The sequence below is a fragment of the Empidonax traillii genome, unplaced genomic scaffold, assembly GCF_003031625.1.
Source record: "Empidonax traillii isolate 1590-97213 ecotype Southwest subspecies unplaced genomic scaffold, ASM303162v1 scaffold187:size1931383, whole genome shotgun sequence".
Lineage (NCBI taxonomy): Eukaryota > Metazoa > Chordata > Aves > Passeriformes > Tyrannidae > Empidonax > Empidonax traillii.
Genome location: NW_020955380.1, coordinates 224,660 through 251,887, shown reverse-complemented (window position 1 = coordinate 251,887; position 27,228 = coordinate 224,660). Strand labels below are relative to the sequence as shown.

Below are 27,228 nucleotides of genomic sequence, written 5' to 3'. Positions count from 1 at the left end.
TGCAACAACATGAAGGATTAATACAACAAGGCTGGCTGGCCAGATCCTTATGGACCTCTAGGTGAATGAAGAATTAATTAATATCAAATTACACTATAAAGTGGGAGAATGTCCAAAATACTTAGATAGGAGGCAAACCATGGTTTTCTCTATCCATGCATGATTTAAGCATAAGTAGGTTGCTTTCTTTTTTTCTTTTTTTTCCTTTGACATGGGGGGTTAAGTAGAGGTTGAGGTGGTTTTTTTCTGCAATTAAATAACACAATCCCTTCTGAGTGAGGATGAAAAAACCTATTAGGTGAAAGGGATGAAGTTACATCTCTATTCCACTAGAACAATACACCTCATAGCCAAGCCATACTCTGTGTTCCTAAGGAGAGCACTGGAAGTCTTGCTGAGTCTGAGCCCCTGACCAGCTCTCAGCTCCCACTTCCTCAACAATGGCCAGGAAATTTGCCAGTATTTAGTCAGCATGACTAAATTGCAAAACTGTACCTCAAGTTTATCACGTGAATACAAAATCTCCAAAGGAAGCAAGCCATCCTGCAAAGGCTTTTGCTCTGATAATCATTACACTAGGTAAGCTGAGCTACTCACAGCTTCCAGAAGTACCAAATCAAAGGAAAAGAGCCAAAGAAAATGCAATTGTACAGTAGCTCCTTAGGTACCACTGTAATCAAAAGGACAGGGATCCACATTCAGGCGTATTCCAGTAATATCCCTTAACAGAGGAGTTACACAGCAAGCTCATCCTCCACCTTTTTATCTAGGATTCATTATAACGTTTTCCAGCCTTTCAGTACCTAAAGAGGCTCCAAGAGAGCTGGAGAGGGACTTGGACAAGGGTCTGGAGTGACAGGACAAAGGGGATTGGCTTCCCAATGACAAAGGGCAGGGTTAGGTTGGAGATTAGGAGAAAATTTTTCCCTGTGAGGGTGGGGAGGCCCTGGCACAGGTTGCCCAGAGAAGCTGTGGCTGCCCCATCCCTGGAAGTGTCCAAAGCCAGGTTGGACAGAGCTCTGAGAAACCTGGGCTAGTGGAAGGTGTCCCTGCCCATGGCAGTGGGCTTGGAACTCGATGATCTTTAAGGTCCCTTCCAACACAAACACTTCTAGAATTCCACAATTTTCTTCTCAATTACAAGCTTCCCAGAAACTGAGAATATATTTCCCAGAAAGAATAATAGAAAATGCCAACAACATATTAGCAAACCTAACAGAAAACACTGCCTTTTCCTTCAAAACCCAGGAGGGTTTTTGTGCTGGTTCTTGTGTTGGTTTTTTGTCTTTTTTATTTTATATTTTCCACTGAATTCCCCTCACGCTGAAAAAGCCAAATGCCATAAAGACAGTATGGCAATCACAGTTTAAGAAAAAAAGAGAGATTTGTAATGTGTCTTATTTAAAATGTACTGGGTTAATGTCTCTATATAAACCATGAAGAGGCAAAAAAAATGAAAATAGATAAACTGGACATTCAACAGAAATATATAAAAAAAGAAGCCTTCTAAAACATTCCAGTAAGAAAATAATTTTACTTTGCACTTTTGTAAACATCAGCAGATCATGCAGTCTAAGTGCCTCTCAAAGAGCACAAGCCTCTAAGCCAGAAATTTATACTATTGCCAGCACCATGACCTAATCCTCCAAGTATCTGGAAAACTAGAATATTCATTAGCTGAGAGAACTATATCATCATTCATACACGCTGGAAATCTGCTGCTCAGATAACCCCATCAGAGGGAACACAGTTCCGTCCATCCAAGCCTTTCCAACTAAAAGGACACGAGCTGTGGACCAAAATTTTTGCTCATTAACTCTGTATCAAGTTGTAGGAGTAGATCCAGTCCACCCTCCTGACTCCATCTGGCATTCCTGGGGTTGTTTGGTTTGGGGTTTTGCGATGCTGTTTTTCCCTGGGGAGCACAAATGTGCTCAGTCACTTCAGTCAGACACCTCGGGCTGAGAGAGCTGGGGCTGTTCAGCCTGGAGAAGAGAAGGTTGTGTGGAGACCTCACAGCACCTTCCAGGATACGAAGGGGCCCTACAGGGAAGCTGCAGAAGGGACTGCAAGTGATAGGACAGGGAGCAGTGGGTTCACACTGAAAGAGGGGAAATTCAGGTTGGATACACAGAAGAAACTCTTCCCTGTGAGGGTGGAGAGGCCCTGGCACAGGTTGCCCGGAGAAGCTGTGGATGTCCCAATCCCTGCAAGTGTCCAAGGCCAGGTTGGACAGCACTTGGAACAACCTGAAAGACATCTCTGTCCATGGCAAGGGCGTTGGAGCTAGAGGACATTTAAGGTCCTTTCCAACCCAAACCATTCTATGATTTTAACATAGGCCAAATCTGACTTCCTGAGCACGATGCTCCTTTTCCTGGCTATTTTTTGATACTTAAAGGCTTCTCAGGGTAGGTAGAAATCATCCTTTTATCCTTTTGTTTGCTTTTTTTTTTTTTTATTATCAGAAACATGCAGGCCAAAACCCACAAGAGAAATGTAAATAACCAATATAAGTCAACTTCATCAAGACTTTTTCTATGGTTCATTAACTGAAGATAAACAGTGAATTCATACATAGTTACATGCATCACTACCTGTGAAAGCATCTCTCACTTTTGAAATGAAGAGAGAAAATAAGCACAACTGAGATCCACTGAAGGATGTACAGGATGATGCTAAATAATGAATGGCCACAAGGACTGATAAGGAGAAACTGGAAAAAAGGAAACACAACCAAAATTCACTTTTAATTAAAACAGCATTTGCTCCTGGTGTAATTTCAAAGTCAAAACCATAAGAAACTGGAGAATCATTTAAAAATGAGACATTTGGTTTTCATATGCAAAACACCCCCCACAGAGGGTAATATAAACCAATACCCAAAAACTTCACTTTGCAACACTATGAGTCAGCATCTCTTTTGTCACTTTATTGGGTCACTGCACTAATGAAAACGCTGCTAAACAAGACAAAACTTCATTACTTGTCCTAAAAAATACTTTCAGGAAAACATATGCAACGAACTTGCCAGATTTAGATTACCCAAACAGTACCTGAAGACAAACTCTTTGATTACAGCTGTACTCTGGTGTTCCAGTTAACCCACAGAAGCAACAGAGTATTCAATGACTTTCCTACAGACAAGCTTTCCTGGCTCATTATGGCCTCTCACTTTCTCCATCACTAAATGGATAAATGAGTTAAAATCTTGGTCATTTTCCCTGCATCTTCCAATTATTTCTGACTTTTTTTTGCTGCACATATTTCTTCTGCCATCAAAGTGCTTTTTTTTTTTTACATCAATTTTTCATAATCACAAGCTGCTAGCACTGAATAGTACTTTGAGTATCCTGTCCTGGTTGGGAAGCACATCATTAGGAGAAGTCATTGCTCTTAGATCATTCAGTTTAAAGGGATGGTGTATGGCTGCTACTGGCACAGAGAAACTCAGGAGGAAAACCAAACAGCTGTAAACTCCAGTTCTCCCAAGGCAAGAGCACACACCTCGGGCACAAAGCTCTTCCCAATCTCTCCAGTGCAATCCTAGTTTTAAAGGGGACAGGCAGGGAACAGACTGCAAGTACAGGAGCGAAGCCCACAGGAAAATGCTCCCTGTAGTTCCAAATGCAAAGGTTCCCACTTCCAATTACAGAAGATCCCTTTCTTAACTCGCAGCATGGAAAGACTGCATGTCCCCAGGCAACTGAGTGGGAAATTCTCTTTCCACATGGTGTAACTTGTTTGAGTAGATCTACCCTTAATGGTCTGCCCAGTCCTGCCTCCAGATCTTCCTCTGTGTATCAGTGCTATCCACACTCTTTGATTCTTTCCCTCTTTGAATGCCAAGAGGCTCTTTCATGCTGTTTACTATGCAGCTTGCTTAATCACAGCTTGCTTAATTATAATTACCCTGGCATTTTGTGTACCTGAAATACCTTTCACTTCCAGCAGTGCCACGTCCTCTGTCTCACACATCCACACAGCTCAAATGAGCAAGGAGTGAGTGCTGGCAAAAAGCTCTCCTGGTATTTACAACAAGCCACATCCCCAGCACAAGTTAGCCTGAAAAATTCCTTTCTTCCTCATGGTTTACAGAACTCAGCACTCCCCAGGCCACAGGATGCTGGCTTTTCCCCCGCTGGTCTGGATATTTGCTTCCACTACAGCAGTTTATGTACATAAATCCTGTTCTAATACAGCTTTTTCCATGTTAGCAATTACTGCTGAACCCACAGACATATTCTGTGACCAACACTGAGAGGCAATTCACACAAATAGGAAGAGGTAAATAGATGCCCATAACCCACTTCTTAGGAAAAGTTAGTCCACATCTTGGATAATTTGAGAGTCTCCAGTACTGAGTAAACAGAAGTTAAATCAACTTTGGTCCAATGAATTTCAACTCTGTGGGAAAGAGCTGCATTTCCAGCCTTTAATAGACGACCCCATTCTGCCTCTGTGGGACTATTAAAAAGAAAAAAAAATTTACTCAGACCTGAAGTACAGTTATACTGAAAAAGCATGTGCTTGTATTGTGAAGAGCCTTAATTAAAAAGCAGTTTGGTAAATATAAATTTTATGCTCCTGTAATATATCTCCTTGTCCAACATGCAGCTTTCCAAGTAGAGCACTAGTGTTTTCTTAACTGCTCTAGAACCAAATCTGCTTCTGAAAATAAAGCTGTGAAACTTCTATCTGACAGAAAATGTCAGAATTATAAAAGTCATCACTTAAAATTCACCCGAGATGTCAAAGGAGAAAAGAACCTCATGATTCTCTTGCAGCTACCAGTGCCCTTTGTTCATCTAAGATGTGCACTGAGAAACTGTATCTGGTGAGATGTGCAAATACATATGATACATCCAAAGATCTGAGGGCTTGAGGGAGAAGAGTTTAAATCCCTAGTTATTCTGGACTTTGTTAAATTTTTCCCATGTTGCTGCCTCTGAAAGATTCAGATATGGCAAGTAAAAAATACTTCAAGTATTTAGTACTGTTCTGGAGCAATTATGCATAGTGTAGACACTGCCCAAGAAATATTCTTCAGCCACCTTGAAAGCAGATCTGAGATGTCCTTGCATTTCACTTTAAATCTCTGAACACAAAATGAAAGTAGAAGCGTTTTAAGCATTAATCTGCATTATTGCATAATACAAAAGCAGTTTAGGAGACTCAAACAGTACTGGGGTAGAGCTGTTTCCACAGTCACTGTTTGAAACTTCCAACACCATGTTGAAATTTAGGACAAGCAAGTACAATAAACTCTGCCTACAGAAGAGAAAACACTGCTCAGTTTGGTTTTTCTTGTCGGTAAATATTTTGCCGTCTTGCTTAATTCAGAATAAACTTTCAGTGTGCTATACAATGGAAACATTAATTTCTGTTCCCCAAACAGAAATTGGTGGCATTCTCTTAACAATTTTCAGGAGTGACTTGAAAAGACAGTTAAAATTTTTCCAGCATCTTCCAGTGCAGTTACACGAGCTACACAAAGAAATGGTGATGCCAGGCACTTGTGAGGAGTCCAGTGGAACACAGCATTGCATTTATGATTTTGGAATGAGAGAGTCAAAAGAACAAGGTTCAGGCTTGTGACACATTTACTGCTGACCTCTACTATGCCTCTGTTCCCTTTTATCGTCACCACCTACCTACTAGAAAGTGAAGATGACCAAATGGTTAGAGACAGGCTTGTCTAATAGTAGCAAGACATCATCATATCTAAGGATTATACTCTGAAGTCTTAAAGGTTTTACTATTTCTTTCAAAAACAATCAAGAGGAAGAGTCAATACTGTACTTCAAACAAGGTGTCAGGATGGCCAATTACAGGTTCCCAAGAGCAATTCTACCCACTTCTGAGGCAATGCATTACTGAACCCAGAACTTTTCATCCTGTCCCCCACAGCAAGGGGAATCTGTCTTCCTGTAATTTTGGGAAGATGCATTACACATGCAGGGTAATTAATTTGCTTCCAGGAGCAGACAGGGGAGAAGGCTCTTAGGATTCCTCCTTGATATGAGTCATTCTCATGGAAACTCCCAACTTCCTCACTTACTCACAGACCAAGGACCAGGAGTGCTGAGTAAGTGCACAGCTCAGAATTGCACGGACAGGTAATCTGCCATTCCAAATACTTATTAAAGCATTACACTTATTAAAGCTCTCTTTCAAAGTCCTTTTTCCAATCTGAAACAAAATCATCAAACTCAATATCCAAGGGGTATCTCAGTGAGTCTGTAGACTGTCTACTCACCTTTGAGATATGTATTTATAAAATTATAAGAATAATTGACTTATTTTTCGCCAAAAGTTTTTCCTTTCAAGAGCCCTGCAACAAGTGGGATGTTGGACTCAACCAAAAGGACAATCTGTTGAAGAGCTGAAGAATAGATGAACAACAGCATTCTTTCAGGTTTCAATATTCATTGGACTCACTACAAACGATGACTGAAACCTCATTTTCACACTCAAAAATGAAAAAGGATGAGGAGAGATTAGATTACACAGCAGCAAGTGGTGATTTCTGCTACTACAGGGAGAGGTGTTGGTAACCACGAATGTAGAAAGGGTCCTAAGTAGAACTGTGCTGTTTTGCTTTGAATTTTATCTTGAATGCACTATGATCCCAAGAAATCCTTTAGCTTCTCTGTTCCTTAGTTTGCTCTAATAAAGCAATATATATGTACCTGACAAAGTGCTTTAATTATGTAGACTGATGACACAAACTGTAATATTAGAAATAGAATTTGATAACACCAGCTCCCAGCTCAATTTTGAACAAATGGCTTGTGTTTACAAATGAAAGCAAGATTACTCAGGTTGAACTAATCCTACAAAAAACCAGATACAAGAGAGAAGCAATATCTTAAAATCTAGATTGTCAGTCACAGCTGTGTCTGCAGAACAACTATCACAAGTCATCTAACTGGTGGAGGAATGGCACACAGCGAGCAGTAACCTCTGGAGGTTTTGTGGCATTAACCAGCTGTCAAAATACAGCTCAGCTCCATGGGAACACACCAAACATTCCCAGACACTCTGCCTGTGAGTTTACAAACACTCCATAAATAATGCTTAAGCATCTAACAGGAGAGAGACTCAAACATGACACTGAGGGCCAACAGTGTGTGCAATGCAAAATACGACCAAAGCTCACCAAAGAGAAATAACCAGAGCTCCTGAAGAACTCAGGGTTGTTTCCTCATAGGTATCTACCAGGTGAAATGAATGTTTCGGACCACACGTTGCGCAGAGAGAAGTCAGTAAAAGCAAACTCATAGTGCAAAGAGAAGAGATGTAGATGTGGAACAAACAACTCAAAAAAGCCCAAAACTGTCCAGAGTTTAGAGAACTGCATCCCATTGCCTAAAAAGAGGTGGGAGAGGAAGATGGAGAGGAACTTAAAAATTATTCCTCTGGTTGAAAGCTTTCACCTATGTATAAATCATCCACGGGACAGACCTTGATGGCCTAGAATTGGGAATACAGACAGCACACAGAAGTTCTTACCTCCTTCAGAAAATTAGCAGTTTGCAGATACAGAGTTCTGGATTATGAGAGATTTTAGTCTGCTTGTGGTTTTGGTTTTTTTCTTTTTCTTTTTTTTTTTTTTTCAAGTGACAAGCCCTGATTAAGTTATATTTAGAAGAATTCTTTCCCTCTCATCACTTCTCAGTTAGCTCCTATCACTTCTGGAGTGGTTTAATCCCTCTTTTTGGCATAGCTTACAGACATAAACATTCCTGCTCAAACAGACTATGGGAATACATGGGAACACACAGTTTACTAAAAAAACACAGCAAAGAACAAGAAGCAACAACACCATGAGAGGACTGACATGACACTGAAATTTTTTCCCTGATAATTCTTAGTTTCAAGACCTAGGAATTAAGTAGTCTGGGGCAAAAAATAGTTAGGCTACAACTATTTTTGTGGGAATCAGAACCTCCACAATTTAAGGGAAGCTTAAATTTAAAGGTTCACAGAACTCCCCTGGAGGACTGTGCCATTTGCTGAGGCAAGGTCAAGTTCAGACTTTTCAGAGCCCAGCATTTTGATGTTTCACCATGCTATGCCACTGAAAAGATATTTCATTGGAGGGGGGGAAGTGAGGGGGAGAACAGGTTAGAATAAAATTCTGTGACGTTGAAGATTTTGTGGAGGATGTCAGGAATATCATGAACAGTCATTCTTATTACATTTGTAGTCTGTTGCTATTGCAAGAATTTTGCATGGACAAGCTCACTTCAGCAGTATATCTATTAATCTTTTCAGCTAATCTGCTTCTTCCATGAATGTTCCAGTTCAAGACATTACTCAAGGCTTTATTCTTTTCTCCTTTTCTTTCCTCCCTTTTTTGTTTGTTTTTTGTTGTTGTGAGGGCAGCTGTTTTGTTTGGGTTTGTGTTTTTTTTCCAGAAGGAACAAAACCCCACCAGCAGCAAACCAGCTATTTACAGGTTTTTTAATCTTCCACTGGGTGCTGATCATTATTTGAGCTGCAAAAATTCATCAGAAGGATCACTGGCTCATTTTCAAACCATAGTTCCTCTTTTGCCAGGAAGCTGAAGGATGGTGCCTTCTGAGAAAACACTGAGCATCTTTTCTGGAAGCTGCCCAACACTTGATTGTGCCTATTCCACATGCATTATTTGAATACCATGTAAATATTTCAGTGTGGCATCAGAAAGATAAAGCTCCATCTGCATCCATGCAGTTTAATCTATGTAAGCACACATTTCTTTCAGACAGCTCCTCTTCCTCTGAAAGTACATTTTTGAATTATAGTAAAAAAAATATTATAAAGCAGAAGTATTTAACAGGTGGTTCCCGTGCTCTGTGTACTTATGTACACAGCTACAAATTAAATTATGATCTCTGTTACCCAAATGACTCATTCAAAACAGCAATTACAGTCTCTGACATGCACTACAGGCATGACTGCTAACAAACTCCACTGAAGTTGCTTAATCTCTCTGATTAGTAGATGTGGTTTTGGTTACTTACAAGTATGTGTCATTGTAATCATCACATTGAATTTCCACAGACTTTGCAGGTTTTCTGCCTCAAAGGGACAGAGGAGTTTTTAGGTTTCATCCAAAAGGATTTCAGCTCTTTAATAAGACATGGCTATAAATCACCTGTAATGTACTTTGGAGACACAGGTATATCTAAAAACAAAATATGATATTAGCATCTTAGATGAGAATCTTCTATTTTCTTATAACAATTTCCCCCCTTTAAAATGTTCTAATTCCATCTCAGTGACACTGTGAAGCTACCCTGTGGAAACTTGAGTTAATCACAAACACAATATAGGGGACAAGAAAATGACTGACACTATCTTCAGAGCAGTTTAAGCAAATAAACAAAAATCAGAAATAAGACACCATTCCCACAGAATTAAAGGATGAGAACAACAAAAAAAAAACCCGTCTCCCGTCTTTACACATTTAAGAAAGCTACCACATAACTACAGACCGCCTCAGTTCTACTTTGCATATTAATCTTCATTTGGGTGCTTTCCAACATTTCATAAACCCATTTTTCTGGCTGGCCATGGGAGACACGGGATACACACAGTGTCTGGAACTGGCACAATTCAGGCCCCGTGGGTCTTCCTGGAATGTAATGAAGTCAAATGATCTGTTCCACCAAAGGACAGGACAAACTTTCTATCCCACTGTATTCCCTGTTCCCAGTGACCTTGTTAGGCAATTATCTTCCCTCATATGTGGAAAACTGGCAGCTTGCCACTTCACATGGCTGCATAATAAATGGAACAGTCTGCCAGCAGTACCTGCCTGCCATACCTGTCTTTCATACTTGGCAAGGGTTTCCTTCTGTCTTCTAAACCTCTTGGATTTGGGCCGTAACCACACTTAGGCAAGACAGAAACAGGCACATCATCGGATGAGTATCTGGGATTTTTCCTTGAATACACAAGGTAGTCCATGAGTAATGTGTTACCCCGACAAGTCATCACGTTTGTCTTCCTTAGGAAACCCAGCACAACAATCTGTGCTTCCTAACCCTTTCTAGTACAGCTTAACCACAGAAATTTAACTCTCCTGAGTTAAACTCTATTAACTCTAATTTAAATAATAAAAATAAGAAATACTTTGCAGACTCACTGTTTATTCCTTTTTTTCTGATTTTTCTTTGGTAGTATCTTCCTAGACAGATGAGTTTTCTTCTAGATAACCTACAGCTTTAAAGACCCAAGCTGTGGCAAATCTACATCACAGTGACCAAGTCCTTCAGGGATTAGATACAGAGTTTGCACCTGCCAGGAAATAACAGCAGACAACTGAAACTGAGAAAAATCCATCTAAATGAGTCTCATAGCCTGAAAAATTTTCCTGCTTTTCCAGATAACTGAGTAGAATCACAGGAAACAAGCTTTCCACGTTGTAAATGGAGTAGCAATCAAACCAAAAGGCATGAGCCTCATTCTCTTGAGTGCTCACACTGAAGTCAAGAATAATTATTGGAATAATTATTTGAAAACCTACACGTGGCTCCTGACAAGGAGACACAAGCTTCTTGCAACTGCTACAGTTTATCACACCTAAATATCCTGAGCTCAGACAGCAACTTCAATATGAATGACAGAAACCAAGCCAAGGGGCAGAGGCAAGAGAGGAACCCTCAAGTCTCAGATGAAGTATCACCATGAGTCTTTTCCTTTTTCACAGACAAAGAGCCAGTTCGGAGGTAGAAAGTAAAATCAGTACTTCACAGAGAAGAGTTAGGATTTAGCAATAAACACAACTCTGCAAAATGAAGCGAAGCAAAGTGTACGTTTCACTAATCTAACAAAGACCTTTTTCATTTTGATTCCATAAAATCAGGACTTTGAATGTTTCCAGAGACACCAGGGGAAAAAAACTCAAACCAAATAAAAACAAAAACCAGAAAGTGAGGATCAAAGCATACAGTTAAGCGTCAGTCATCAAACTCTGGAGCCATAACAAAGGCTTTATAATCTAAAAAAGATTACATGGTTGCCATTTTGCAGTGTTTCTGTGAGTGAGAGATAAATGAGAACATGGTAAAGGTCCAAAATATACCAGCTGAATAAAACCCAATCTGTTACATTTTCCAAGACTGCTCTAGGAGCTTTACTAGAAGCAGCACAGTAAGCGTAGCCAATTTTCCCCTGAACAGGAAAACCTCAACCCTGTATATCAATGGCAAGAAGAGCCAAAGAGTGTAACAAAGACCCTTTCAAACACAGGAAAATCTAACTAAAAAGAACAAACCAGCTACTGTGAAAGAACCAAAAGTTTTCTATGGCTTAACATATTTCCAAAGGTGGGGTTTTAAAGGAATACATGACTTTATTTGTATAACCTTACACTTCACACTAATGTCATATCAGCTCTTTCAAAGTATTTCACTAAATGAAACAAGCCTGAACCGGGAGACACTCAGAGCAAAGAGCTGCACACACTTGCAGAATTGTTTGATCACAGTAAGGCTGCTCTGAATTTTACACTGACTTTCCACTGCTCTGTTGATTTTACAAAGCATTTTGAAAGGCAAAAACCTCCAGCTATGAGCAACTTCTGAAAAAACACCCGTGGGGAAGGTTAGCACCAAATTTCAACAATAAAAGAAAAATCTTTTAAGTTGCTCCTTTGAAGAGATTCAGACAAGCAAATTGATTAGTGTGACAGATCCTGAAAACATCTGATTGCAAACTGCTGAAGACTTGACAGCAGCACAATGGATTTTGTTCAGAAGAAAAAAGTCAGAAAAACACCCAAATATTCACAGTCTTTTAGGATGACAGAGATTCAGTTTTCAGCGAAACATATTTTAACACTTTTTTTTTTTTTTCCTCTGGAGCTTCACCAGGCATTTCTAAATAAACTAGATACTTACAGTTGTACACATTTTCAGAGACCACTGGTTTGGTTTTTCTCCAAAACTCGGATACCTGTAAACCCAGCAGTTTCCATATAACAAATTATGGATCCAGAAAGATGACTTAATGACTGATCTCAGAAATTCATTAAATTGAAGTATAAAGCTTCCTGCAAGTATTACCACTGGAATTGGTTATTTGTTTTAATAATGGACTCACTATGACATTTCCTAGGAGCACTGGGGAACTGCCATTAGTCTCTGGAAGGATTAAAATAAGAGAGAATCAAAGTAACACAGTAAAGTTTCTTAAAATCAGTTTTTGACTGCTACTATACATCACAGAAATCAAAGGTCAAGGAAGAAAGGGAGCTGGGCAACAGGAAAACAAAGCTTTTTGGAGTTTCATGATTTAACAGGTTTCACTGCAGAACTTAATTGTATTTTTGTCTTTTAGAAACAAAAGGATTGAACTGCATCTGTCCCTTCAGCAAAGCTCAGAAAAGGTACAGGAAAAAAAAAACAGAGCACAGGAATACAAAGTGAAAAAGTAAAAGATTAGTTTCAGTTCAGTGAAATATGCTCTATTAAGACTGATGCCACCAGAATGTCTCGTGTGAAAATGTCTTTTAAAGTACAGAATTTGAGGTCTCAAATTAATTTCTCTCTCGCTTAAAGCAGTATCAAAATTATGTTTTGCTATTTTCTCACTTCATCAACAAAAGGTGGGGTTTTTTCAGGGTTTGTTTCGGGGGTGGACACACACACACACACCACACATCCCTCAACAGGTGCAATGCTACTGGTTAATACAGTTGTAGTGGAAGAAAAAAGTATCATCTTCATTGACATTTTAATAAAATGTGTTGTCTGGTTAAAATCAGGGAAATTTAATTCTTGAAGCACAATCTTGCAAGCAAGAAGCATGAATGTGAGAGCTCCCTTATTTCCCTGCCAATGACAGTGCTATCAAGCCACCCAAATTATGACCACACTGAGATCTTTGTGAGCACATCTACAGCAACAGGAAAACTGGTTATACTGCTTTCAATCTGGTTTTACTCAAACATTGTTCAAAGTCTGGTGAGCCCAAGTAACTCCAGTCACTATCTAATTCCTTCCTGATATGATGGGCTGTGCAGTGTTTGAGTATGTGTAGGCAAAGCAAAGTCTAACAGCAACAGATAAACTTGGATGTCTTTGCACCAGGAAAGGCTCTAGGCAGGGTGAAGTACAGAGGTTTCTGGCCTCTGGTTGGGCTATGGAAATAAAACAGCATTTTGCTTTCCCTGCTGGGTTACTCCTAGCACTGTTAGCACTGGATATAACTAACAGGATGAAGTTCATCTGCAATCCCTTCTTGACATCTCCCATCGGAACAGCTGCAAGCCCCTCACGCTGCTGTGAGATCCTCTAAGCAGGCTGTGGCCACATCACTGCTGCCACTTCAGCCCTTTCTTCTGACCTGCAAAGAATGCAGTGTTTTGATTTGCACAGTTGGAAACACACAACCAAACATCTTGAAAACCGTTTCAAAGTCAAAGCTCGCGTTTTTGTTTCTTTCTTAGTATTTAGCAACACCTGAAAAGTCAGAGCCTGCCCAGAGCGCTAATCCTGTGCTCCAAAAGGCCAGTTCAGAACACGGACAACTTTAACACATAAATGATGTGGGAACCAGCTCAGAAATGTGTTCATGCATAATCAGAGACAACCAAGCTCTGTATTCCAGGACCCACATTAAAGGAACAGAAGCCACCAGCCTACTCCCCCTTATTATGTTGCTTGCTAGTGACATTATTACTTGTAGCTGTTCTTATCACTCAGCTGAACAAACACTTTCGTTATTGATGAACGTCATATGCACCTGATGTCATATGGCACTACACAACTGCAAAGGAAAAAAAGCAATTGTACTCTTTGAATTGGTGGGGAGATGCAACTAATGGAAACACGATGCCAAGATCCTTCAGCCAATTCCCTCCAACCCACGCTGAACACAAACTACCAGGTTGGTAATCCCGTATAGGATGGGAATATTGAGAGTTTAAGAAAAAATACTGCAACAGCTGAAGTCACTGCACTGCACATAAAGTCTGAGAGGCTGAAAGGACAGGCTTACATCTCCCATTCTTTGATCTACAACCTGTGACTCCAACTTGTGTCTGCACCAAACACGCAACAGGGGCTTCCCATAGCTTCTGTCTTCCCTGTCACCACATTTTGCCTCCAAGGGGAAGGAGTTCTGCTCCCTGGCAACCAGAATATGCCTTTCTTACAACTTATCAGATCAAACATTCAGAAGATTTAAAAAGAGAAATTCTGTTTAGTTGAGTGCAAGGAGTTGCAAGCTCAGCCAACCATATTCTCAGGCAAATGTGAGGACAATATGATGTTGTTATCCTGCAAGTGCTTCCAGAGAGAAGCAGTCAGTATCAGCATACGGCTCCAGGTGATACTGTGTAAGTCTACCTGGAATCCATGGAAAGATTCAATGAAGTAAAAAGGCTTTTCCAGCTTCTTTTTCCAGATGACAAAATCCTCTCTGCTACTCTACTCATTTCATCCCCATCTTATTAACACACCTGCACAGGCACTAAGTATGTGGGTTCTCCACGTAAAACCTAACTTCAAGAAAAGAAATCTCTCAGAAACTTTATAATCATAAAGTCACAACGAACGCACAAGAAAACTCACAAGTCTCAAGAGCATTTTCTCCGAGATGTGGGCAGAAACATTTACCTCATCTTTGTTCCAGCCTTGCTACAATATTGTTCAGTGTCAGTTACATGGAAATATCTCCAGTTTCCACCAGGGAAGGGCTCGGGCTGTGCGAGGACAGAAGGGGGTGTTGCTTTGCAGCACACACAGCTGAGCTCAGCCCGCTCAGTCCCGTATCCCTGGATGAGAGCTAAGGGATAATTATCAGCTGGACAGCTCAGGGCTCACCCCATGTGAGACAGGGCTGGCAGCAAACCAGGGAACAGTGTCAGCACTCAGTGGGGTTCCCCAGCCAGGCACCCACACTTGGGCTATTGCAATAGGAAAAACCAGGAAGAAAATGAAGAAAACATGGTGAAAATGAAGAAAACCTGTGTTTGTCTGGGCACGCAGCAAGCAACCAATTACCCAAACTACACAACATGTCAGGGGTCAAGCAGAAGCAGAGCTCTGCTATCCAGTACAACACTGCTCTTGCTGTCCTACTCTTCAGAGTCCTGCATCCAGCTCCAAACATTCCCCCCACCTGCCCCTGCTTCCCTGCAATCCCTCATGCACTGAGCACAAATGGTAGATAGATCCACACTACACTATTCATAGACAGGCTGTAAAAGGTTTTACAATACAGAAACTGATGTGCTGCAACGTGTATTTCTTTTGTAGCTATCCTAACAAATTCCTTCGGGAGACTGAATGATTAAGCAGTTCAGTAGGGGTATTAAGTGGACTTCAGAAAATAAGACCCTGATCAGAAGAGTGTAAATACGCTGCTCTTCATTTACTTACTGCAACTTCACCCACCAAAAGCCCAAATAAGAGCTAAAGGACCACAGGAGTAATATCAAAATCACAGAGACACAAACAGGCACGGTTTTAAGTTGCCTTTAACTCTTCCTTATTAGGCAGCAGGGTGCTCCCAGTAACTAAAGCAAAATCAAATACAGCGGAGCAGGGATACATTCTTGCACCAAGGTCTGCCTGGGACACCTTGCCTACAGCAAACGTTTTCAATTACACCAGTCTGGCACCCTTTTTTTGTGTTTTTAAGAGGATAAAACACTAGATATGCTTGTCTTTCCTTTGAAGTGCTTGAATGCTCATACTGCTGCCTCACCACAGTGTCTGAGAAGTATTAACTGTACAGCCCAGCTTGGAGAGCTGCTAATTCAAAACAGAGCTGTGTAACTTGCGTGGTTTGTTTAAAGCAAACAAAGAAAACATCCCTCTGTTTGAGACTCAGAAATTTTTTAGTATTAGGATCAGCTTACTGACTGGAAAGCAGCATGAAGTAGTAGTAAGAAAATCAGGTTTCTGAAAAAAAAAAAATTAAAGAAAGAAAAATACCAACACCATAATAAAAGTACATAATTTTTTCAATCTAGACTAGAAATAATGCTAAAATCCTTCCATAGGCCCCCAAACAAGATTTGTTTGTCAGTGTGATAGAGTCATCAAGAAAGTGTAAAAACCTCCAGAACTATGTGTGTATCAAAACGTTTTAAAAGAATTTAGAGCCCTTTCTTCACCATCTATAGAAGCTTCATTTTCCAGCAAATGACATTCCAGTAATTGACAGTTAACTTTAAAGAACTGAAAATAAAAGTGGCTCGGGTTTTTTTCCACTTACTGACTTGCAATACGTCATCACATATGTGATTATAAAGTCTTGTAGCAAAAAAAAAAAAAAGTCATGACACTCAAAAGAGTAATATTCTGTTTCAGTGTGTGTTCCTTTGACAAAACTGAAATCATGCTATGTCATGGCTTTCAGAGGATTTTTCACTTATGAAAAATTTCCATTTTAGGTTATCACGGTCATAGAGTACTGCTGATAAGTAAAATCAGTTTTGTTATCAACCAGACAAGGCTCTTGCTGCTCTGGTAATTTAGTCATCATCATTTATTTCATGTGGACGGAAATTTCTTCCTGGATATTTTTCCATTTAGAGTCCTAAATCATTTTACAAGTTTCATCTGTCAGTCAAACTGAACCCTGCTCTAGCAGCAGCAGCAGAATTTGTATCCACACAAGTGGCAAATCAGTTTATAAACATTTAGAATTATTGTGTTTGCATAAGCTTTTGTATTTAACTGCACCAACGAAAGAGCAGACTTAAAGTGGACTGCCACATATGCTTAGATAAGGCTTAGCTATGATAAACTGACTCAATCATTAAATACCTATGTAAAAGCTCATTTTCTTCAGGGAAAAGATGGGGATGATGGGGGATTAATTGCTAAATTTGCTATAATCACATATTATAGAAGATGAATGGCTAGTTCATCCCTAGAAAAAAAATCATTAAACTAAAAGACTTCACCAGCTTTTTCTGCAGCATTAAGTATTTACCCACAACATGAAGCACTGGCAAGTGCTGCAAAAGGCCTTTCACTGCACTGTTTTAATATTGGGGGGGGGGGGGAAGTAAACTTTGATTCTTAAAGTACATTAAATTCTGTTCTGTGATTCAAGAACAATTCGCAGTCTGACTTTTGGTTTCAGCACTGATATGCACACTTCTTACAATTTTACAAAATAGATTTAACCTAATCATTACTAGATTTAGAACTTCAGTAATTTATACAGTACAGATATATTTATATGTATTTTACTTATGTTTTACTTATAATTTTATATTTACTAAATGCACTGTGTACTTTATTTAGCATTCTAGATTCCAATCACTGCTCATTTTAAAAACATATGCTTGAACTCAGCTGTGCATAAGATATACACAAACTCCATACAAGAAATGTGCACTAAAGTACATTTCAGTCAAGATTTGGCCCTTTCAGGAAATAGCTATTAGGGTTATAACATACACCAAATTTCTATGAATCAGTATGAAAGGTTTCTTGCCAAGATTTGCTTGTTAAAAGAAGAAAGAAATGCTGCTACGTGTTATATTCAAAATCAAAACAGAGTTCTGAGAAGGTGAACACTTTGCTGCAAGAAGTCAGCAGCTCCCTGCTTCAAAGGTTGGAAATGAGGCTTATGCAATGCAGAGATCCAGGGATGGAAAGATTGGGCTCGCAGTTATTAACCAGTAAGAGAATAAAGAAGTAAGGAACAGAACAATGAACAAAAGCAGGAGATTGAAACTAAAAGCAGATTTTGGTCACAAGAGGTCCTTTCATTTGTTCTTTTCTCCAGCTAGGAGCTGCAATAGAAAAAAGAACAGAACTCAACATAAGGAGAGACAGTGAAGGACCGGCCTATTTTGGCTTATTCTCCATTCCTTAAATACATATCTATATAAACTTCCAAGCAAATAAACATTTCTCTTTGCTTCAACTGCCACCCACTGGAAAAGGAAAGTAACATTAACTCCAAATTGCAAGACCCAAAATAGGTCAGGAAAACCAATCTGACAGATACTGGTACAGATTACATTAAAACTCTGGGGTTGCCTTGAAAATCTTAGTGGCACTGCTAGAAATAAGCAAACTTGCAAATTAAACTGAAACAGCAAAACAGAGTACAGCAACAAACGAGAGCTCCATTTCTTCTCCCCACCCTGGCTCTGGCCAGTGGGCATTTGGGTTGCATTACAAAGTTTTGGGGAGGAGCTGGAGTTCATGAAGATGAAGGGACCACAACAGGACTGGTAGCACCCTCTGACAAACACGGACGAGCAGCATCGCACAGCCTGGCTCTTCTCATCACTCTGGGCTGTGATGCCCCTGCAGCACTCCAGGTCCATCTCTATACTCTTATTGCTGCTCTCTCTCCCACCTGCTCTCGCCTTCTTACAGCAGAAATCAATCAGCTTCCTTGCCTAAATGGCAGCTTTGGCATTCCCATTTTCCCTCATCAGCAACCTCCATATCCCCTTCAGTGGACACACGGGGTGTCTGTGGCGCAGATGCAATAACCTGATCTTTTAAGAAATAGAGCAAGGCACTTTCAAGTGCCAATGGCTCAGTGTATTTAGTCCAAAGCAAAACTGGATGCATTTTAGCTCTCAAATTAACTGGAAGAGTGCAGGGCCATGTTAAGAAGCTCTTGCCCCTGGGATGCTGCTTTCTTTGTCAAACAGAAATCTTTACTGTCAGCTCCTGTCTGTTACCGAGGAACATAAATGTAATCTTAGAGTGCTCCCACGAATTCCCTTACACGTGAATGTGCTCTGGATATTTGGCAATCAGCATCCCCAAGTCATTAGTGAGAAGATGTGAGTTCACGAAGGCCACAGTCATCAGCCAATAGACACATAAGGAAACAGCTAAACTCTTGTTGAGCAATTCACAGCTCAGCACGAACACCACATTAACAGACCAGCACACTGGATCTGAAGAAATGTGATCATCACTGCTCAGGGAGCGCAGGAACCAGACTATTAAGAATACCAAAGCCAGGTATCTATCAATACTGAAAGCATCTATAATCAAATCTACTCCTTCACCTGCAGAGATACTTGTATGACTAAGGGTTTCAGATCTAGATTTTAATTTAATCTGAAAAACCAGAGTTCGTTATCAAAATGAAAGATCCTGGCAGCACCTGCTTGATGTAAGACAGCCATCTGTGCTCTCTTACAGGACTATACATTAAACACACTTTACAAAAATAAATCAGGAATAAATCTTACTTTCACAAGAGTTTTTCAGTAAGATGTTCTGTCACACAACCATGTTCTTTAGCAAGTGAAATATTTTCTCAACAGGCCCTAACGAAGTCAGTGAGGTACAAAATGCCCACTGTGGTTTCACAGTCTTGCCAGCGAAACGCAGTCACCCAGAGGCATTACAAAACATGGCATAAATATCTTGAGATAAAACGTACAGGGCACTCAGTGTCATGTTTCAAACATGACAGTCTTTCAACACTATTGTAATATGTCTATTTATTTTCCTTGAGAATATGACTTGAAAGCATACGATGAGCACTACTTGTTACTGGCTGGACCACATCTTTCTAACAAACTTTTGCACGGAGGGCTTTTGGAAAAGGAGGGACTGTTTTTTTAAAGAAAGAAATACAAGATTCCTCTTTTGTTCAAACGAGAATCAAATACAGCCTCCTCCCAGAAGAGCACAGTTCAGCCATCAAACAACGTGTTAGCAATAACTTTGTACTCAGAATTCCCCACACAAAGGCAGACTGCAGAAGCCAAGCTTAACCTTGAGTTTGGCTGCTAGACAGTTTTGATCATCTTTTCAAGTATCTGTCTATATGTTCAAACATCATATACAAAAACAATCTGGTTATAAGTTTAAAAAAAAAAAAAAGCTTTACTAACAGAAAGACAAATTCTGTATCACAACCAAAAATCCTGTTTCCCTTAAGCTGGTCCTCATAGTAAACATTGATACATTCAATGCACCGAAGTAAATTAAATATTTTTGTTATGATGAGGAACAAAGTGGTTCTGACAAACACTCAGATTTCATGAGTTCCTTCAGCAGAAAAACTATGGCAAGGCTTCAACTGCACTTCCTCAAGAAACCAGAGAACATGATAAAGAGTCAAGTATACGGACAAGGATTTTATTAGATGTGTAATAAATTGGTGTTGATGGGGAAAAATAAAACCAAACACTCAGAAACTAACTTGACACTTGAGGGCTAAACATCCATGCAGTTTTCTCTCTGTCATCTCATCATTTGCAATTTGTCACACAACAAACAAGGAGGCTAAACCAACAGAGGTCTAGGCTTCCAGCTCCAAATCAGTAGCATGAATTACTTCAAGGGGAAAAAAGCTAAGGCTGAAGTTAGGATTTACTGCATATGTTTCAAGACATGCTGTATTGATAGCGGGTAGCCAGGATTAAACCAAGTCTATAAATACCTAAATCATTTATGAGACTGCAAATGCAAATCAAAGCCACTCATGCACAGAATCTACACGACATTTCAGGGGTTTTCAGCCATCCAGGAGGTGAGAAACAAGATACTAATTCAGACAACTCCTCCGAGCCCAGTGAGGTGGAAGGGAAGGCAGCCCACAGGCACCTCTGCAGAAAGGAGGGGAACCCTTACTAAGTTGTTTGGGAAGAGCTTGTTTTAGCAGGGTCTCTTTGCCACAGACTGCCCAGTGCAATCATACCTGGACCTATCAGCCAGTCTCTTAGGAGCTATCCCAACCCCACTCTCACTACCAAAGGGTAAAAGTGAAACTACTTGGTTAATTTCAACCAAACAAGACCATAGTTTGCTCACAGCTCTAAGGAAAAGTATTAGAAACAGCAGCATATATACACACACACACACACACGTGTGTGTATATATATACACACGTGTGTATATAAATATATATATATACACTTTGCATATCTGTTTTATTCTCATAAGTAGGCAGCACCTTGGAATTAAAAATAATCTTCTTCTGGGGTGTAGAGAGGTGCTGCTTCTTTTTTTTTTTTTTTTTTTAGTTTGATGGTTGGCTGATAAAATGGGAGGAGATGGCAAGAACACACCCTCCTGACTTAGCAGTCAGGCAAGTACCATGCAGGGCTAAAAGCTTCATGTGCATTCAGCTTCATGAAGTTATCTGTGATAGTCATTCCCAGACTTTATGGATGGTGATTATTACCATATGAGTACCAAATATGCTTAAATATCCTTAAATAAACTTTTCCAGAGAGAGCATTACCCTCAATGGCAAAGCAATTACCAGGAAACATAATAATTTCTGTAAGAGAATACCATAAAAAGTATTCAGTGGTTTTATGCACTTTCTTGGCTTGAGAAATATTCATAAAGAATTTATTTTATGGCCTGCCTCCTGGATTTGCAGCTATTGATATAAATCTGGGCTGCATCGCTCCCATCCTTTAGTCAGAAACTGTCAACTCTATTGTCAATCAGAAAAAAGCAACAGGTTCAAAACATAGCTTACTTCCTGGATGTCAGGGCACCTTCCCATCACTGAAAGGCAGACATGATGTCCATAAATTGTAATTGAAAGGAAAAAAACCAACCAAACAAACAAAAAAACCCAGAAAATAATCTGAAACATACAGATACACATCAGATTTCCATTTTGTGTATCTCGTAATAACAGAGCCTGGTCTAGAACAGACCAAAAATAATTCTTGCACGACTCTTGCCAAGGTGAGATTTGTGCAGTTCCCAGTGTTCCTGTGTGCCAGATCCCTCAGGTCTCTACCTTTCCTGGTGTCTCTGGCACAGGAGCAGCCCACTGGTGCAGCTTCCAATCATAAAGGCAGTATGGATAATCTAGACGGCTCTGTAGAGCTACAGGCAGTACATTGCTTCATACAGAGCAGACTTTTGCAAAAGTACTCAAATACCATAAAAAGCTTTTGGGGTAGCTCTGACTTAGAGAGGTGATGCCTCTTTAAGAAAGTGTAAAAACTCTTTCGGGTAGAAATAACTGCCTTTGAAATGCGAACACAACACAAGCTACTTCAGCACTATTTTACTAAGGCTGTAAAGAGCTCTCCCAGGCTCATTTCAGCTAATTGCATCTTTGCAAAGTGCAGCCAAGCGGATGCAGAATGATTACTTTTAATGTGCTACGCCAGTGGCTCTGAATGGGTGGTGTAGCTTTCCCCCTTTCCTCATTCCTGCTCCTTGTCCTTTGGCTCCACACAGAGCTCTACGAACCACATTCTGCACTCAGACTGTGCAGGTAAAGGACGACTCAGAGAGAAATGACAAGTTTTGCCATGGATCAACAGATTAAAAGAACTACTGGAACACAGACTGTTTTGGTGCTTTTTAGGCAGCTTTTGGACAGAGCCTGATAAGCAGAATGGAGAAGATGCATTTAATGCAAGGATGAACCCAGAGAAAAGTCACATAATCTTTCTCATCAGCAGATGATTAACAGAGGAATTTGGTTCCTAATGAAGTCAACCAGCCCCCAGACTCCACTGGTAAATCCCTCCTTGTCATCCTTCACATTCAGCTCTGACTCATCTGCAACAAACATTTCAATCCGTAGCCTATTCCTTTTTTCCTCCATTCTTTTCACAGTAGGTTAGGTATCTGCTTTGTAAATGCAAGGACTATAGGTACAGAATGAATTTGGATTGCATCACGAAGAGACACACCTGAGTTAGCTTTGGGACCTCAAATACCGGTGTCACTGAACACAATGTGGGCACATACCTCAGTGCTGGCTGACACCTGTAAAGTATTGACACAGATCAGCTGCACTGAGTGAGCTTTCATACATCCACATGTGCTACAGTCCCACCTCCAGTCCCTGTGCAGCTCTGGAGAGAGGTGATGAAGGGGCTCCTCATTTTGGGAGCAGCAGCTCCAGCTATGGATGGGCAGCACTCCAGAGGGCAGAGGATTTGTGCCTCTGCACAGGGACAGGTGACAGTGCAGCCCTTCAAGTGGAAACAAGGATGGATGGTTAATTTAGACTATTAGGCTGTGAAGTACTCATAGAATCACAGGGTGGTGTAGGTTGGTAGGAACCTTAGAGATCATCTGGTTCCAACATCCCCTGCCACGGGCAAGGACACCTTCACTAAACCAGGTTGCTCAAAGTCCCATCCAACCTGGCCTTGAACACTGCCAGGGATTGGACTCAACCTGAGATGAACTTTAATTGTAATGACTGTGGCTTTTAGACATCAAAATAAACTCAGAGGCCTGAAAGCTTCCCTGCTTTTCACAGGAAATCAGTTATTTTAATGAAAGATGGCATCTTTCCAAGTTTTATTGTTATTTCCTTGATCTATATAGCATCAAATAGCCAAGCTCCCTTTGAGAGATTCTTTTAAATATTTCTCTTTCAGAAAAGTAGCTGAATTTCCTAAGTTTTCTCGTTTGGAAATAGTTTCTAGTTCGTAAATAATTCCTTCTTTACAGAGTATCTTTTTGCCTATGCTGTGTGATCAAAAAGTAAAAATCATTACGCTATTTCGCTGTTCCATTCAGTAAGAAAAGTATGACCCTACTGTATAATTATGCCTAATGAAAAGGTGGGTTATCATTCGTTAAATACAAAATGGGAAAAAAATGGAGAATCAGCTCTTTTCTATTGAGAACAATGCAAGCATCTTCCTGACCAATTCTCTCACACGTATTGACTGAACAGAATTACCATATGACTTATTCATTAACCACACAAACATCACATCTGTGTAACTGAATATATTTCTCTGTATGTTTGTATCAGCCACTGAGTGGCAGCAATTCCTTCATACCTAAATCTGAATTATGCGATGTAGGATGAAAATTTCAAAGTATTGCTAACTCTTGATTCTTTCATGCTGCCTCTAATTTTTTTTTTGAGTTTAGCACTACATACAAACAATAATAATTAATACCTTTATTACACGTTTCAATTTTTAAACAGTCAAAATTTCAAAAGTGATATACTTTATTCTGATAATCACACATCCTTAAAACTTGGCTATATTCAGTTTTACAATAAGATAACTTTGAGTAAAACTATGTGGATCAAGAAAATTGAAAATTCCAGTATTTCATCCTTTATTAAACTAATGCACACACTTGCGTTTTATTATGAAAACCACAGTGAGGGTGAGAAACATTTTGTTAAAAAAAAAAAAAAATCTAATCCTGTGTTTTGCAGCCCTAAGTTTGCTTCTCTCCTTGGAGCATATTTGCAGCTTCTCACAGTAATGTCTTGCGGTGACCAAAATCTATCAGTCCAAAAACAAGCAGCTAATTTTTTAATACAGCCATTTTCAGGAACTAAACAGGAAATTCTGCATATACACTTTTTGAAAAAAAAAAAAAAAAAGATGTTTATGAATTATTGCTTAACCACTTCAGAAGCACTTCTTCATAGTGTCATGCTCAGAAAGCTACACTGGGTTTGCTTGGTTATAGCTTCCTATTTGATTAGCACAAAGCTAGACTGCCTTATTTGAGAGCTGGAAAGCCAAAGAGGTCATTTGCTATTACATTGTTAATAGAGCAATGACTGTACAAGGCCAAGGACCAAGAAAGATTTAAAAGGCATTAAACACACAAGTGTATCTAGGATTTTGACATTGGCTATTTGTACATATATTAGATATTGCAATACAGTCTTTAAATGAGTTTCTAAAGCTAGGAAAATATTTAGCATGAGAACTGATTCTCCCACACCCATCTGCTCTGCACATTCAGTTCTGCCCTATAAAGTCAAGAGACAGGATACAGGGCAATATTATCCTTGCACATAAATGTCCTGTAAGAGCTCCTGTGTCCAGATCAACACTCTGCTCTGAGCTACTTGAACAGTCTAGAAGTGAAGTGGTGTAAGAGTCAGGGCCCACAAGTAAACAGATGTCAAACGTAACCGCAGAATGACACGATCCAGTTATTTTAATATTTCATCCCCTAATGCAAACGGGGAATTCTCTAGTGATGAACTGAAAATTGTTTTTTTAATAGATGCACGGCTGGCATGTGCATACACAAAAGCATCAGGCATTCCTGCTCCTTCAGTCCTTATTGTCTGTCTCCATTCAGCTGGAAACCTGAGCACGTAAAAGATTGTGCATTTTATCTCCTAACTCGCTGTCGCGCGGAGACTGAAACAGAGTATCCAGGCGGCCGGGTGGGGAAAAAAGAAGTTGGTATTGCCAAAGTTGGCATTTCTGCCAGGAGGAAACTCCATGTTTCTGTCAAGGACTGGCGGCAGGGATCTCGCTGCCTCCCCGCACGGGGCACGGTCCCGTCCCTCCCGCAGCCGGACAGACTCTCCCCGCCCAGGGTCGCGCTTCGCCAGGACCGAGCGAAACGGACCCATCCCCGGCACCCCGAGGGAGGCGGCGGGGAGGTCTGGGCGGACAGAGCCCGCAGCCCCCCGCCCCGGAGCCCAACATGGAGGCGCCGTGGGAGCAGCCCCAGTGCCGGGGTAGCCCCCCCGCCTCCCGCCCCGCAGCCCCTCCGGAGGCACCGCCCGGCCCCGCGCCCGCCCCGCCGGGACACCGAGACGAGCCCCCGGGCGGCCCTCGCTCTCTTCCTCTCTCCCTGCCCGCCGGGCGCCCCACGGAAGCCGCCCGGGCCGGAGGGAGCCGAGCCCGTCTCGCTTCCTCCTTCACCCCGCGCCAGGCGGGGCAGGAACTGCCGAGCGGGGCGAGCCCCGCGCCGGGGGCAGGTACCGACACTCACCCGCGTCCTGGGAGCCGTCGGGGGCCGCGGCCGCCGCCGAGGTTCGGGCGCTGTCCCGAGAGAAAGAGAAGGAGTGAACGAAAGCAGTGCAGGCGGAGGAGAGGGAAGGAGGGAGCGAGTGTGTCCCCGGCCCAGCCCGGCGCTCCCCGCCCCGCGCTCCGCTCCGCCCACGGGGCGTTGCTCCGGCCGCGCTCACCTGGTGCGGCCGCCCCGGTCCCGAGGTGCGGAGGGGGGTGGTGGTTGCGCTTCTCCGGTGTTTTGCGGCTCGTTCCCCTCTCTGCTCCCTCCCCGTTCTCTCCCGAGTAGGCGGTTGCGTGTGGGAACGCCCCTGACCCTCGGTCTGTGGCCGCCGGAGATGCCCGGGCTGGCCGCTGGCCACACAGCACCGCACCTACCTGGGCGGGCGGCGTGGCACTGTGAGGGGGCTACAGCGCGAGCAGCGCCTTGGGGCTCGGCTGGCTTTTGGTTGGTTTGTTTTGCGGAGGTTTTTTTGGTTTGTTTTTCTGTGTGTGTGTGTGTGTGTGTGTTCTGGTCAACTTAGACCAGCGGAGAGCACCTGGGTTTGACGAGCCGGAGCTTGGAGCGAGCCCCTGCCCGGTGCCGAGCAGCGCTCAGGTGTTCTCACAGCACTCAGGTGCCCTCACGCCTTTGCCACGCTTTTTCGTCTGACCTTTTTAATTAAAGGCCTCTCTTAAGTGAGGTAAAAAAAAAATCACGGTTGTTGTTTTATAATGGGGCCAAAACTGGGTAGGCTGTGGTTCTGTGGGCACTGCTGTCACCTCAGCGACCTCACTGCAGAGACGGTCTTAGGTGACGTGCCCGAAGCTGAGGGCCTTCACAGGACATTTTGTTTCCCCAGCTTGGGCCCCCAGTCCATGCTCTCTCCTCTAAGGGATGGGACTCATTTTTTTTTTTTAAGTATTGTAATTGTTTGTGTTAAAATGAGATGTTTTAGGGATGGGTTGCAGAACAGGAATGTGTGAAGTGTAGGAACCAGAGAAAACACCACCATACTCTTGTAAGAGCCCAAGGCAGACCTTTGTCATCATATTTTGACTGATACAGGTCAGGTATAATTGCTCTCATGTTTTTGTCTTAAATGACCTCATTCTGCTCCAGCTGAAAACAGTGAGGAAATTCCCAGAGGCTTTTTGTGATGCTGTGGTAACTGTGGATGTTTCTCCAAGCAGATGCCAGACCCCAGTGGGCAGGGGGGGTGTCAGGGCATTGCAGGGGCTGTGCCCGAGCTGTTGGATGGCTGCAGAGAGATTTCTGAAGTGCCAAATTCCACCCATTTCATGTCAGGATTCTTTACAGAACATTTCACTTGTTATTCATAAGGTAAAGTCAAAGTTCCTCCTCTGTTCTGTCTGATATCATCTTAGAAAGACTATAGTGCGTAAATAAATCAGCATTGTCAATAGTTGATTTATATATGGAGAGTTTAATTTGAAGTAACTAAAACAAAATTGCCACCAGCTGAAAGCTCTAGGAGATATATTGATAATCACAGTTTGGGTGAAAGCAAAAGAATAGAGTTGTCTGGGGTAATTTCCTTTTTGCTTCTGGTGCAAAT

The 27,228-nt window shown here is 41.4% G+C and overlaps 1 protein-coding gene across 2 annotated transcripts in view; it reads right to left on the bottom strand.

Annotated features, from left to right (window-relative positions):
* The window catches only part of PRKCD (protein kinase C delta), a 58,345-nt gene extending 32,584 nt beyond the window's left edge, over positions 1–25,761 (bottom strand). For both annotated transcript variants that reach the window (XM_027886488.1, XM_027886490.1), the window contains exon 1: positions 25,653–25,761. The gene's annotated coding sequence lies outside the window, so the exon portion shown is untranslated. The remainder of the gene's footprint in view (positions 1–25,652) is intronic.
* Between the last annotated feature and the right edge of the window lie 1,467 nt (positions 25,762–27,228).